This window comes from Scylla paramamosain, chromosome 17 (genome assembly GCF_035594125.1).
Source record: "Scylla paramamosain isolate STU-SP2022 chromosome 17, ASM3559412v1, whole genome shotgun sequence".
Taxonomy (NCBI): domain Eukaryota; kingdom Metazoa; phylum Arthropoda; class Malacostraca; order Decapoda; family Portunidae; genus Scylla; species Scylla paramamosain.
The window spans coordinates 3,867,501-3,882,500 of record NC_087167.1 but is presented as its reverse complement, the minus strand read 5'-3'; the positions used below and the strand labels follow the sequence as shown (position 1 = coordinate 3,882,500).

Sequence of the window (15,000 nt, the reverse complement as noted above, 5' to 3'; positions counted from 1 at the left end):
CATAATTTGTGCCCGCCCCGCCCTTCCCTTTCCTTTCCTTCACTTCCCGCCAAAATCCATCCCCACTTCCCTGCTCCCGTACCCACCCACACCCACACCATCGCTCGCAATAAACAAGGTCGAGAGAGGGTGGCTGGGAGGGTGGAAGGGGGAGTGCTGAAATGTTATATGATAATGTCCTGGTATTACGAGTATATTCTGAAACACTGTGCTACACCTCCACTACTTTCAAGAGGGTGTAGTTGAAGTTACATGGGTTTATTTGAAGGGTGTTTTTATGGTATGGTATCAGAACACGAGCCCTGAACCGTGTGTGTGTGTGTGTGTGTGTGTGTGTGTGTGTGTGTGTGTAGTGAGAGCACGTGTAGGGGAGCATCTCAGGGCTAGCGAGGTTGGCAGTCAGGAGGTCCGCGGCACGTGTTGGCGCGTTATGACTCACTGGGGTGTTGCAGTGGAGAACAAAAAACGTGAAAACTTACTTGTTCACCGCGGAGAAATAAAAACGAGTTCTCAAGGGACGGGGAGATGAAAATGATGCTGAGCTTATGTCCCCGCTTCTGTGCTGGATGTTATACTGCATGTCTGATTACTTGCGATGTTTAGTTTAGGTTTGTTTGGGAAGGGAAGGCCGGGAAGAGAGAGAGAGAGAGAGAGAGAGAGAGAGAGAGAGAGAGAGAGAGAGAGAGAGAGAGAGAGAGAGAGACGTGGCGAAGTGAAGAAAGGAACAGAAGATTTAAGAGACATGGGACTCAAAATTCACACAGTTGTCTCACACATATTTTAAAACACCTGCACCTCGACTACTTTTAAAAGGCTCTACTTGAAGTTACACGGTTTTTTAAGGGTGATTTACAGTTCTAGTGAAAGACTGAGAAGATTTTTGGGTTATTAATAGAGAAAACACTCTTGGGAACATGAATAACAATAATAATAATAATGTGTGGTCTTTGTAAATAGTCACGGTGAGAAAGTAAGCTATGTTAGTTTGGAATCTCCTGTCTCCTCCATTCCTTGTTCCTTTCTTCATCGAAACACGTGACGAAGATCTCCAGTTTGTTCTTATGTCCACTCGCAGTAAAGTGTAAAAGGAAATAAAAATAAGGAATTTAAAAGTAAAATTCGAGGAGGGGGTTTATAAACAGAGTGGTGGATGAATGGACCTAAGTAAGCTGGTGGTTAATGTCGAATTGATAGGGAACTTAAAAAAAAAAAAAAAATAGACATGAATTTTACAAGTGGTGCAAATAGATGTCTGGTACAGGGACTGCCACGTGTAGGCCTGATGGCTTCTTGCTGCTATTTTATTATTATTATTATCTATTCTATTTCTTTTCATGTGATCTTATGCTCATACAAGAAAAGAACATAAAGAAAATAAATAAAAGCAGATCCAAGTTGAGGAAATTTTGAATAAAACACCACAAACAAATGAAAAAAAAAGGACACGTCATTCGCCAAACAGATAACAGATAAGCAGTTAGATAAGATGAATGACAAGCCTACAGTGATATGATAACAATGCAGGGCAGACAGGGAACTAAATGAGGTGGGATGATGTAAGACGTTTTGCTGAGGTGGCCTTGCGTTGGGCGGGAAGCCGATAAAGATGAGTGGGTTGGGATGGGAAGGTGGAGTGATGACAACGATGATGATGATGATGATGATGATGATGATGATGATGACTCTTCCCTAGCTTCATGACATCTTCACTATGATCCACTTGTATCTATGACTATAAATGATTGATTACCTGTGTTATCTGAGTGCGTCTATCCAAGGGAGGCCTCTGCTGCAGCCTTCTGGGTAGTAGTGGGTGGTACTACCTGCTACAATGATAATGACGTAGATAACAACAACAACAACAACAACAACAACAACAACAACAATTATAATAATAATAATAATAATATGATGATAATGATAATAATAAAAAAAGCAGCAACAGCAGCAGCAACAAGAACAACGACAACAACAACGACAATAACAACAACAACAATAAAAATAATAATAATGACCCTAATTTCAACACAAAAAAAAATATCCTTGTAATATTTTTGTAAAGACGTGTGTTAGCGTTACAGTTCAGGCAAATTTGCGCTGTAACTTAATTAAAGTGAGTTATATTAAAATCGTATCGCCATAATAATTACACTGGAATCAAAGTGACCAATCAGAATTCTTAACAACCCACAGCAAGACGAATCAAAACTAACTCCACGCTGCTCGCCACGTGTGTATCAGCTGGTTGGTATATTGGTACAACTTTCTCACAAAACCTTACTTGGGCGACATACAACACTCCGCAACACAAAAGGCAGGATATGATACCTTTATAAACACTTGCAAGAAAGAAAGGGATGAAAAGGAACAGATTTTGCAGCTTCTAGTCAGTATAGTATTTGGAGGTGGCTGTAGAATGAGAAATGTCCCGGAGAGGTAAATAATTAAGGAATGATGTAACTAATACCAGTGAAACGATTAAAACTGCAACCCCTCCGCGTATTGGTAAGGCTCTCTTAGCAAACCACACCTGGGCGAATGAAAGCTAACTCTTCGCCACAAAGCATGCACCAGCCGTCATATTAGTAAGGCTCTCTTACCAAACTACACCACACCTGCACGAATCATTATTACACACATAACTTCTCGCCACGACTGCTCTGCTCGCCACAAAGTACACACTATCCGCCATGTTGATAAGACCTTCTCGACAAATCACACCAAGACTAATTAAAACTAACTCCTCGCCACCATCACGCTGCTCTATCTATTCGTCGAGGCTCACCCAAACTGCCTGCCACACCATCTCCTTCTCGCCGTTTCTCTAGAGTCAGGGGTCGGCGCCATGTACGAGTCTTCTCCAGCTGTTTCTGTCCCTTGCATCTTCCTCTGCGGCTCCCATCCTTTGCAGTTCTATCGCAATTCCGTTCCTCCATCTCACTCGTCTTTCTCTCGATCTTCCTCCCTCAATTGCCTCACCATCTGCTCTGCTCCGTGCGTGTTCTTCGCTGTGGCCACGCTAAGAAGGGATAAGGTTCAGCCAGGAGTGCTGCGTAAGAGAGAACTCGAAGTAAATATTGACTACATTTTTTTATTTATCCGCACGCCAAGTTTTGATAATGCTAATAATTCTAAGGACCACCGTCGCCTGTCTTCAAGTGTCGCGTATATGACCTACAACACTACAATTCCTCCTCCTCATCCTCTTCGTTTTCCTCGCCCTTGTAACAATCCACAGAATAATTATTATACTACCTGTTTAGCTTAGATACGGATTTTTTTTTTTATTCCGCTTTATTATTAATGTCTTGTACTGACAGCTGTGGTCAGTAAACATGTTTGTCTATCTTTCTTTTTCCTCAATACTTTATACTGTAAGCTGTGATCAATAAATACACCTATCTATCTACCCACCAGCCAACCTACTTACCTACCTAACCACCTATCTGTCCGTCTATCACTCCATCTAAGTTCCCAGATAATGCTGCCTCCTTGCGGTTAGATGACTGACAGCTTTATATAATCATACATAATTTGGCGCCACAACAAGCAAGTCATGTGGTGCCGCGGTGGTGGTGGTGGTGGTGGTGGTGGCGAGGACAACACGTGCTCTTCGCCGGCCTCCTCCACCCACACGCCGTCTTTCCTCGCGCTCATAAAGGACGGGAACCTGTTTTCTAAGGGTGCCGCCTCAAGGGGCTACTGTCCTCGCGGCGACCACCGTCTTCCCAAAGGTGCCTTTCCCCGAGGACTCCGCTGACCCTGTGTGTGTGTGTGTGTGTGTGTGTGTGTGTGTGTGTGTGTGTGTGTGCCCGCGCGCGCTCGTCACACACACACACAAACACACACACACACACACTGAAAATATTCTTCCGTACGTGTGTACGTACATATATCAAACAGTCAGGCTGCGCACTGGGTTGTACAGGCATGCACAGTATGCAGGTATACAGCGGCACTACCCCGCGTGCCGCACAGACAGCAGGTGCACCAGCTACTAATGTGTTGAGCGGCACATGTGAACACAAGAACAACGAGGAGACTGCAATGGATACGTTGGCTTGTACAGGGCAGCTCTTGGTACTTGACACTTGAAAAAAATAAATAGAATAAAATAAAATAAATAAATAAATAAATAAAATAAATAAATAAATATGAATAGATAAAATAAATAACCAACTAAATATATGAAAAATAAAATGAATTAATTGAAATAAAATGATAAATAAAGATCTAACTATTTTATCTCAGTGAGGTAATAGCAAAGTTTAGGTTGTCCCAACTGTTTCTATTTATCTTTACTCATTATTATCATTTTCATTATCCCCATCACTTTATTATTCGAATTTCATTAACTTCCTTTCCTTTCTATGCAGGGCCGTCACTTAAAAGGATCTGCCCCGAGTGAGGATCGAACTCACGACCTTGAGATTATGAGACTCACGCGCTGCCTACTGCGCCATCGAGGCTGTGAGGGTCATCTGCCGTAGTGGTGGTGATACTGGTGGTGGTGGTGGTGGTGGTGGTGGTGTGTGTGTGTGTGTGTGTGTGTGTGTGTGTGTGTGTGTGTGTGAGCGCGCTTCGAGGGCCGCCGCCGTCGTTTGATGTCATTAGTGAAGGTAAAAGGAATGAATAAAATATCACGTTAATTAAAGATGACTGGTTTTTGTGATGTCTATTCATGAGTAATTGCTGCAATAATAATAATAATAATAATAATAATAATAATAATAATAATAATAATAATAATAATAATAATAATAATAATAGTAATAATGATAATAATAATGATAATATTATTATTATTACTATTTTATTATTATTGTTGTTACTAGTACTACTACTACTACTACTATTACTACTTCTACTATCAGTAGTAATAATGCTACTGGTAGTAGTAGCAGCAGCAGCAGCAGCAGCAGCAGCAGTAGTAGTAGTAGTAGTAGTAGTAGTAGTAGTAGTAGTAGTAGTAGTAGTAGTAGTAGTAGTAACAGCAGCAGCAGCAGCAGAAGCAGCTGCAGAAGAGAAAAAGAAGAAGAAGAAGAAGAAGAAGAAGAAAAATATTCTTATGATGATGATGGTGATGACGGTGGTGGTGCTGAAGATGATGATGCTGATGATAAAGATGAACATCAAGAATAACAGCATTATCAGCACCACTACCGTCATCACAACAACAATCGTGAACAACAACAGCACCATCATCATCATAGCCATACAAAATGTTCCCCAATCTCTCTCTCTCTCTCTCTCTCTCTCTCTCTCTCTCTCTCTCTCTCTCTCTCTCTCTCTCTCTCTCTCTCTCTCTCTCTCCCCTCAATCATTTCCCTCCCTCCCTCCCTCCCTCCCTTACCCTTTCCATTCACTCCCCTCTGTCTCTCATTCACTCCTCTCTATTCAGCTCTCCCTTCTTCCCCTCTCCTCTTCCCCTCCCCAGCGCAATCCTATACCTCATTCCATTCTCTTCCTTTCATCCCCACCCCCTCCTCTTCCCCTCCCCTGACCCCTCACCCTTCCCTCACAAAAGGAGTATATATATATAATTACCTCCCCCAGAGAACTGCGCCCAGGTGAAATATATCACCTGAGGACGTTGATTCATGAGGAGGAGGAGGAGGAGGAGGAGGAGGAGGTGGAGGAGGAGGGAGTATACAGAACAGAAGGAAGGAAATGAAGAGGAGAGGAAAGAACACAAAAGATAAAGAAGGGAGGAAGAAAGCATAACGAGAAGATAAGAACACATAGTAGTAGTAGTAGTAGTAGTAGTAGTAGTAGTAGTAAGAGGAGGAGGAGGAGAATGACAAAGAATAATTAAACAGCAGCAGACCTTTAGGCTCGTGAAAGGTCGTTTGGGAGCGATCTCTAACTGCCTACAGGGTACGTACAGACAGGCCAATAAAGCAGAAGGCTTCACCCCACCCCGCCACTCCCTTCGACTTACACTGGTATGGGAATATTTGGGAAGAATATCATTTAGTATGGAGGAAAAATAAATAAATAAATAAATAAATAAATAAACAGCTGTCGTTGAATTTTCACATGAGATGATTAATTACCTCTTTCACTGCGATATATAATAATTCACAGCACTAAAGACAGTGCATGAAACCTTTATGAGCATCTGCAAGAAAGAAGAGGCACACAAAAGATTAGATTCTGCACTTCCTGACCAGTACAATGTTTGCAGGTGGCTGTGGAACAAAAGCTACTTCAAAGAGGTTAGTGATTTAACAAAGATGCGTCAAATAGCAGTGAAAGGCTTAAAGGAAGCTTTCTTTTTCTTTTGTGATCAATTTTCCACGTCTGGCGATATGAAAAATTGACACATTAATATAACACAGACACATTTGAGACTTATACATAGTAGTTATTCCAGTAGATACAATAGTAGTGGTTTTATGTGTATCTGTTTACTCAGGCATAAAGAGACTTCGTTTGAAATTCCCTTTCATGTATCTATCTATCTTATTTTCAAAGAATTCGACTGTAATACTGTTCTCGGCATCAGGACGCAGCGTATTCCAAGCAGTAACGACGCGGTGAAAGAAGCGAGTCGTTTTGAGGAATTTGAAAACGTACAATCTTGCAACCGCTGTTCCTTCTCAAGCTGGAACTGTCTGTACCAAACTATCTATACACGTTCAAGTTGTTATACCCCTTAGAGATTCTGAACACTTCATTTAGGTTCCCTCATTAGACTAAATAACCATTCACATGATATTCATTTAGTTTATTTGGAAATCTTTGTATCATTTTAGTAACTGTATTTAGTAACGCTGCAGTTTTAGTATAGTTATTCAATGCCTTTTTTGTAACACGGTTAATTCAAACTATTTCTAATTATCAATGTATTTCTTGTACAATAGTTAATTCAGCGCTGCAGATCTTACTCTAGGCATTCAGTGACTTTTTGTAATGTAGTGATCAGACCAGCAGGCAAGGTATAAGGTTTTTTTTTTTTCTGGTTTATATTTAAAAGTTCTTCCTATGAGCCCTATTAACTTGTTTGCAATCTTCAATGGAGGAAGAGGAGGAGGTGGAGGAGGAGGAAGTACGTGTAAGGAAAAGTGGGCGATTTTATGTAATTAGAACAATCTCTCTCTCTCTCTCTCTCTCTCTCTCTCTCTCTCTCTCTCTCTCTCTCTCTCTCTGGAAGCAACTTAATTATAATTTGCATGAATATCTCGGGGCAAGGAATTAAAAAAATGTAATAGGACCTTTATTATGATTACGTGAGGGAGGTAGGAGGAGGAGGAGGAGGAGGAGGAGGAGGAGGAGGAGGAGGAGGAGGAGGAGGAGGAGGAGGAGGGATAGAGAAACAAATGGAAGAAAATGAGAAAGGAATTTTCTTGATGGCTTCTTATCTCTCTCTCTCTCTCTCTCTCTCTCTCTCTCTCTCTCTCTCTCTCTCTCTCTCTCTCTCTCTCTCTCTCTCTCCTTCACCCTTTCTCCTCTTCCCTCGTTAATTTGAAACCGCTATTTCCTGCTATCGACCAAGAGCCCGCGCCTCTGCACACGCACACACACACACACACACTCACACACACACACACACACACACACACACACACAGTTATCATATTTATCTTTGCAATTGCGACGGTTTGTTTATTACCTTTTCCTTCTTTCTCTTCCTTTTTTTTTCTTTTTTTTTCTTTATTCTTCTCTTTACTTTCCAATTATACATATTTTTCTTAATCTGTCACAATTACTGTTTCGTGTTTGTTCGTCCTCCCTCCGTCCCCCCCCTCTCTCTCTCTCTCTCTCTCTCTCTCTCTCTCTCTCTCTCTCTCTCTCTCTCTCTCTCTCTCTTTCTCTCTGCTGGGGACGTAATGCAAGGAAAGGAAAAAAATAAAACTTGGAAACTTAACTCCACCTCTTCCTCTTCCTTCTCCTCCAACCCCTCCACTCCTCCTCCTCCTCCTCCTCCTCCTCCTCCTCTCCCTTCCGTTCTCTCACACACACCTGAGCCTCGTCTAATTAGCAGGTGTAGGTCGAGTCACCTGCAGGGAGGGAGAGAGAGAGAGAGAGAGAGAGAGAGAGAGAGAGAGAGAGAGAGAGAGAGAGAGAGAGAGAGAGAGAGAGAGAGAGAGAGAGAGAGAGAGAGAGAGAGAGGATCAAGGTAAGATGGGTGATCACGCCGCTAACTAGGTGGGCACAGGTAATTACCCTTATTATGTATGAATGGCTTAATTAGAGAGGGACAGGTGTGTGTGTGTGTGTGTGTGTGTGTGTTTGTGTGTGTGATGGTAAAAATAGTTATTGAGGTAACTGCACTAATATTAAAGTTAGCGACATTAGCAGCAGTACTAATAATAGCAGCAGTAGCAGCAATATTAGCAGAAACAGTGGTAGCAGCCGCAGTAGTGGTTGTAGTAGTGCAAGTGGAAACAGTAGCAGAAAAAAAGATAAAACAAGGACAAGTATATAAACAACAGTGACATTACTACTACTACTACTACTACTACTACTACTACTACTACTACTACCATTATTACTCAACCAATCTTTTAATATCAATACGCGACCAAAAGATGTGACATAAATAATTAACATGCTTAATCGTACCTCGCACACCTGTCGTTATCACCTGAGAGAGAGAGAGAGAGAGAGAGAGAGAGAGAGAGAGAGAGAGAGAGAGAGAGAGAGAGAGAGAGAGAGAGAGAGGGCTTGGCATCATTCAGTCACGTGTGTTAGGTAGAGGGAGAAGGAGAGGGGACGGAGAGAGAGAGAGAGAGAGAGAGAGAGAGAGAGAGAGAGAGAGAGAGAGAGAGAGAGAGAGAGAGAGGGGAAGGTCATCTAGTGTCCGAAAGGGAACAACAGGTGGTACACACGTCTCTCTCTCTCTCTCTCTCTCTCTCTCTCTCTCTCTCTCTCTCTCTCTCTCTCTCTCTGGAATCTTTATTAGGTTCCCGTGAGTATTCAAGTCAGCACTCTCTCTCTCTCTCTCTCTCTCTCTCTCTCTCTCTCTCTCTCTCTCTCTCTCTCTGTCACAAAGAGAGAGGGGAAGGAGGGAGTGAGGGAGAGTCAGGGAGACAGACGAAATGATAAATAGCGAGAAGGAATGAGGGGAGAGGGAAATAAGTAGAGGAGGAGGAGGAGGAGGAGGAGGAGGAGGAGGAGGAGGAGGAGGAGGAGGAAGAGGAGGAGGAGGAGGAGAAGAAGGAAAGAATGTAATGAAATATTGATTAATTACTGAACAGAAGCAGAAAGATAATGAAAACAGTAGAAAGAGAGAGAGAGAGAGAGAGAGAGAGAGAGAGAGAGAGAGAGAGAGAGAGAGAGAGAGAGAGAGAGAGAGATAGTGTGTGTTACAGCGACCTTGGAAATTTGTGCCTAAGATTATTTTCTTATTTCTAAAAGTTTACATCCCTTTTTTTTTTTTATCTTTTCGTCGTCCTTCTTGTATTTCCCATTTTTAATATTATATCGTTGTTGTACGCTCTCTCTCTCTCTCTCTCTCTCTCTCTCTCTCTCTCTCTCTCTCTCTCTCTCTCTCTCTCTTGAATGATGTAAATGCTGTGTTCAGACTTTTCCTACTTTGTAAATACAGGTCACTCCTCCTCCTCCTCCTCCTCCTCCTCCTCCTCCTCCTCCTCCTCCTCCTCCTCCTCCTCACTGCATCCTCTCCCCTTCATTATCATATACATGTACTCATTCACTCATTTTCCTTGTTCTCTAATCTCTTTGTCTCCATTCTCCTCCTACTTCCCTGTTTGTTATTACTTGCTTTTGTTGTTCTTCTTTTTTATGACGTCACTCTCTTTATTCAAGTTATTTTCTTACTTTTTAAACCTCAGGCTGTTGTTGTTGTTGTTGTTGTTGTTGTTTTCGTTGTTGTTGTTGTTGGTGTTATTATTACTGTTATTCATACCACCACTCTCCTTGTTATTTCGTCCCTTTATTTCCTCCTCCTCCTCCTCCTCCTCCTCCTCCTCCTGCTCACCAGTAAACGGAACCGCATCCTACTCACCTAATCTTCCAGTAACCTGTGTTATTATCTCTAGACTTCCTTTTCATCAAGCATCCTAGAAGGGAACCCCCGTCTGAAAAAAACAAAACAAAACAAAAATAAATAAATAAATCAGTTGCGGCTTGCTTTCACTTGTGTGTGTGTGTGTGTGTGTGTGTGTGTGTGTGTGTGTGTTCGTTTGAATTCCTCCTCTTACTCTTCTCCACACTCGTACCCCTACCAGTTCATCCTTCTCCTTCTCCCTTTAACACGGAAATGAAAGGATAACACGTGCGATAGAGAGACTTCCCTACTTCTCTCACTCTCTGTGTAGTGTATTCTGAAACGCTTCTCGGTGCGCCTCCACTACATTGTAAAGGCTGTAATTGAAGTTACAAGTGCTTTCAAGATATTTATGTGGCTCTAGTGACAGATTAACTAGATTTCAACATTATTAACAGGAGAAACACTCTCGAGAACATGGCTAATCATCTCTATGGCCTTTGAAAATAGTCGTGGTGGTGAGAGAGCGAAGGGCTTCATAATAAGGGCCCTTGTCTCCTCTTCCTGCACTGATTGTCGCCGGCGCAGGTCTTGATATTTACCGCCTCGCAAGCCAGTTGGGAGTGTGGTGGTATTTTCTTATTTTCTCTACTCATAAGTGTTTTAATGTTAAGGTAGGTTATGTGTTACCATGGTTACTCCCCCTCAACATCCTCTTCTACTTCGATCTAAACTTGTTCTCTCTCTCTCTCTCTCTCTCTCTCTCTCTCTCTCTCTCTCTCTCTCTCTCTCTCTCTCTCTCTCTCTCTCTCTCTCTCTCTCTCTCTCTCTCTCTCTCTCTCTCTCTCTCTCTCTCTCTCTCTCTCTCTCTCTCTCTCTCTCTCTCTCTCTTTCTTCTTTTTTTCTTTCGTTTCTGTTCGACATTTGATCAATATTTTACTACATTCAAATTATTTATCTCCTCTTCCTCCTACTCCTCCTTTCATCCTTCCTTTCCTGCTTCCCTTCTCTTTCCTCCTTCCTTTCTGTTACCTCCCTTCCTCCTTATCTTCCTTCCTTCCTTCAGATGTAATCCTCGTAAGAAATGATGTTACAAACTACAAGAAAAAATAAATAAAAAAAAACTTCCAAGATTAATTGAGTACCATAACTTGTGGGGCTAACTGTACAGTGCATATGTAAATGGTTGAGGAAAACAAGGACAATCTTTTATGAGGGAATGTCTGGCCGTGCACAGTTTGCCTGAAAGAAGTAAAATCGTATTGAGTAAAAAGCTATAAATGTTTCACTGGAATCTCTTTAACGTTACTTCTCGGACAAACTAAACATACCCAAGCGCTTTTGTAGGTAAGAAGTTTGCAATTCAAGCTTATTTCTTCCTGCTTCCTTCCTTTTACAATACGTATTTACTTCATCCTTACTTCATTGACAATATGGTTACTTTCTCCTGCTTCTTCCTTTTACAAAACATGCTTCTTCCTTCCTTCCTTTAAAATGCGTGCTTACATCTTTCTCCCTCCCCCTTTTCTTCCTTCCATCACAACACGTGTTTATACTTCCACCTCCTCCCTCATCCCTCCTTCCGCCACGTGCAGCACAGTCGCCTCAAGAAGTAATGGTAGTGCTGTGTACGAAGTTATAAATGCTTCACTGGAATTCCCAACGTCGTTTCTTGCAGCAGTAGTTGTGCATTATGAACTAAAAGCATCCACTACACATTCTCTTTGCAGTCCTAACCTTGAAAGTTATGCTGCCTTGGGACTGATTGACTTTTCGTGGAAGTGTGTGTGTGTGTGTGTGTGTGTGTGTGTGTGTGTGTGTGTGTGTGTGTGTGTGTGTGTGTGTGTGTGTGAGTCAAGAAAGAGTAATATACGTAATACCTTACTTAGCTGTGACTTATGGGTATTTTTTTTTATAGTGATGTGTACGTACTGTGAAGGACACACACACACACACACACACACACACACACACACACACACACACACCTGTCCATCCCGGAAATGCTAAAGAACACCTGCATTGGCTAAAGTACTCTCCTCCTCTTCCTCCTCCTCTTCTTTCTTTCTTTCTTACTTCTTATTTTCTCCTCATTTTCCTCTTCTTCCCCCTCCATCTGCGTTTCTTGATTTTGTTCCTCTTTCTCCTCCCACTTTTCCTCTTCCTCCTCTTCCTCCTCCCCTTCTTTTCCTTCCTTTTTTTCCCTTCCACTCTAATTTCATCGCCACTTCCTTTTACTTTTCCTCCTCTTTCTCTTCCCCTGTTCGTTTTTTTTTCCAACTTTCTCTCCCTGTTCTCTTCCAAAACTTCCTCTTCCTCTTTTTTTTTCTTTCTTCCTCCTCCTCCTCCTCCTCCTCCTCCCAGCCACACACAAGCTCCACCAATCAAGATTTACCTGGCGTTCCCACCTGAGCCTCCCTCTCTCCTCAACATACTCAACACACCCTACAATCTCTCTCTCTCTCTCTCTCTCTCTCTCTCTCTCTCTCTCTCTCTCTCGAACCCGGGAATATTTCTGGTACGGTTTTGTATGCCATAAAAAATACTAATCAATAAAAATGAAAGTAAAATAAATAAATAAATAAATGCATAGAATGAATAAATAAATAAATAAAATAATAAAATAAAGCTGCCTGACAGAAATACAGTGCGAAATCATTAATGCACAAATGAATAAATGAGTGAGGAAACAAATAAAAATAAATAAATAAATAAAACCGATAGATAAATATAAAGATAAATAAACAAAAAAAAAGATACATCCATGAATGAATCAACAAAAATATTGAAACCTGATTGAGAGTCATTACAAAAAAAAAAAAATAAATAAATAAACAAACAAACAAAAAACAAATAATGCACAAAACATCGCCATTTCCTGACAAACAAGTAGATATGTAAAGAAACGAACAATTAAAATACAAATTGATAATTACATTCATATATTAATGGAAAAAAAAAAAAAGAAATAGAAATACATAGAAGTAAAATGCTAGTAAATTAAAGGGAAATAAATGCTATAAACCAAATACTTTTAATAATAATAATAATAATAATAATAATAATAATAATAATAATAATAATAATAATAATAATAATAATAACAACAATAATAATAGCAATAATATTAATAATAATAACTACCACCACCACTACCACCATTGCATCACCACCATTATCACAACAACAACAACAACAACAACAACAACAACAACAACATCAACATCATCATCACCAGTGGCAAGGAATAAAAACAAAAAGAAAGAAAGAAAGAAAGAAAAAGAAAGAAAAAAACAAAGCAAGAAAGAAAGAAAAAGAAAAAAAGACCACAGAAAGAGAGAGAGAGAGAGAGAGAGAGAGAGAGAGAGAGAGAGAGAGAGAGAGAGAGAGAGAGAGAGAGAGAGAGAGAGAGAGAGAGAATTGGGGACGAAAAAAACTTCACCGAGAAAGAAATGAAGGAAAAATCTGAAGAAAAGTAAGAGGAGGAGGAGGAGGAGGAGGAGGAGGAGGAGGAAAAGAAAGACAGAAAAAGAGAGAGAGAGAGGACATTAAATAATCTATCAGTTACATTAATTATTTTCCTTACAGTTCTCTCTCTCTCTCTCTCTCTCTCTCTCTCTCTCTCTCTCTCTCTCTCTCTCTCTCTCTCTCTGTTCTACCAAGGCTTTAGTTTACGTAATTTCGCTCCCTATAGCAAGAGAGAATCTGATCAAGTAAAGCACAATACCCTTTATTTACCTAATTAAGGTGTTATTAATCAACTGTAATGATTCACTAATTAGAAGTACTACACCTTTCTTTATCCTGATTAATAATACCAGACAGTGTGAAGCCTGGAAATTGCAATGTAGTTAGTAATGAGCGGGGTTAAACTCAATTAGTTAATAAGTCAATCATTCAGTCAGTCAGTTCAGTCAGGAAGTCAGTCAGTCATTAGTCAGTCAGTCAGTCAGTTAGTCAGTTAGTCAGTCATAAGTAAAAATCAACATGACTTCAGTTACTTAGTTATGTTCACTGGTTTCTTTAAGATCTGTGTCAGTTTTTTTCTTTTTTTCTTCTTTTCTTTCTTCCTTTTTTTTTTTTCCCCGTGTTTGGTCTCATTAAGTTCTCCTCCCGGCTCATTGTTCCCTCCGTCGAGATGTCTGTGCCTATTGGGGGAGTTTAAATTATTGTTGTTATGATTTTAATTGTCTTTCGTGTTGTTGTTGTTGTGTTGTTGTTGTTGTTGTTGTTGTTGTTGTTGTTGTTGTTGATGGTGGTGGTGGTGGTAGTAGGTAGAGTAGACACACGTACCGTAAATACACGCATACATACATACATACATACATACATACATACATAAATCTTGTTCATACGCCTTATAGAATACATAACACAAACACACACACATACACACACACATACATGTACATAAAGGCAAACACACAAGGTTATGTAAATGTTCTATATACACATTGCATCACAAACACACGTAACACACAAGAGAGACACATGAATGCATACAGATGAGGCACATAACACAAGTATACAGTTATACACACAAACAACATCTTTACACAGACATACTTACACAAATATAAACAAAAAATCGTGTATATATATGAAAAAAAAATGACAAATCAACATATACACAGAAGCAAAGTACATACATACAAACATACATACAAATAAACACAGGGTCGAACAAACAGAGACAAATAGAGAGAGAAACACAGAAGGAGACAAAAATACAAACATTCCGACATAGAAGTAAAAACACAGAAAAAAACACGTATGAATAAATAAATAAATAAATAAAAATGTAACTAACTAAAAAAAATAAATAAATATATAACAAAAAGAAAGACGAACAGACATACAAACAAATAACCAGGATATTAAAGTTAAGACAGACATACAGACAGACAGACATATACACAGACATATACACAGACAGACAGACAGACAGACAGACAAACAAGGCGACGTTCTATTAAGGGTATAATATTGTAGTGAATGAAATTTTTCACTCTCCATGATGGTATTACTACGAATCTCTCTCTCTC

The 15,000-nt window shown here is 40.3% G+C and overlaps 1 long non-coding RNA gene and 1 other non-coding gene across 2 annotated transcripts in view; both read right to left on the bottom strand.

The window, feature by feature from the left end:
* The window catches only part of LOC135108655 (uncharacterized), a 72,792-nt gene that overhangs the window by 35,888 nt on the left and 21,904 nt on the right, over window positions 1-15,000 (bottom strand). The gene's annotated exons all lie outside the window — the stretch shown is intronic.
* On the bottom strand, window positions 4,397-4,469 carry Trnam-cau (transfer RNA methionine (anticodon CAU)). Its single transcript has one exon. It is a non-coding gene; the product is annotated as a tRNA-Met (tRNA).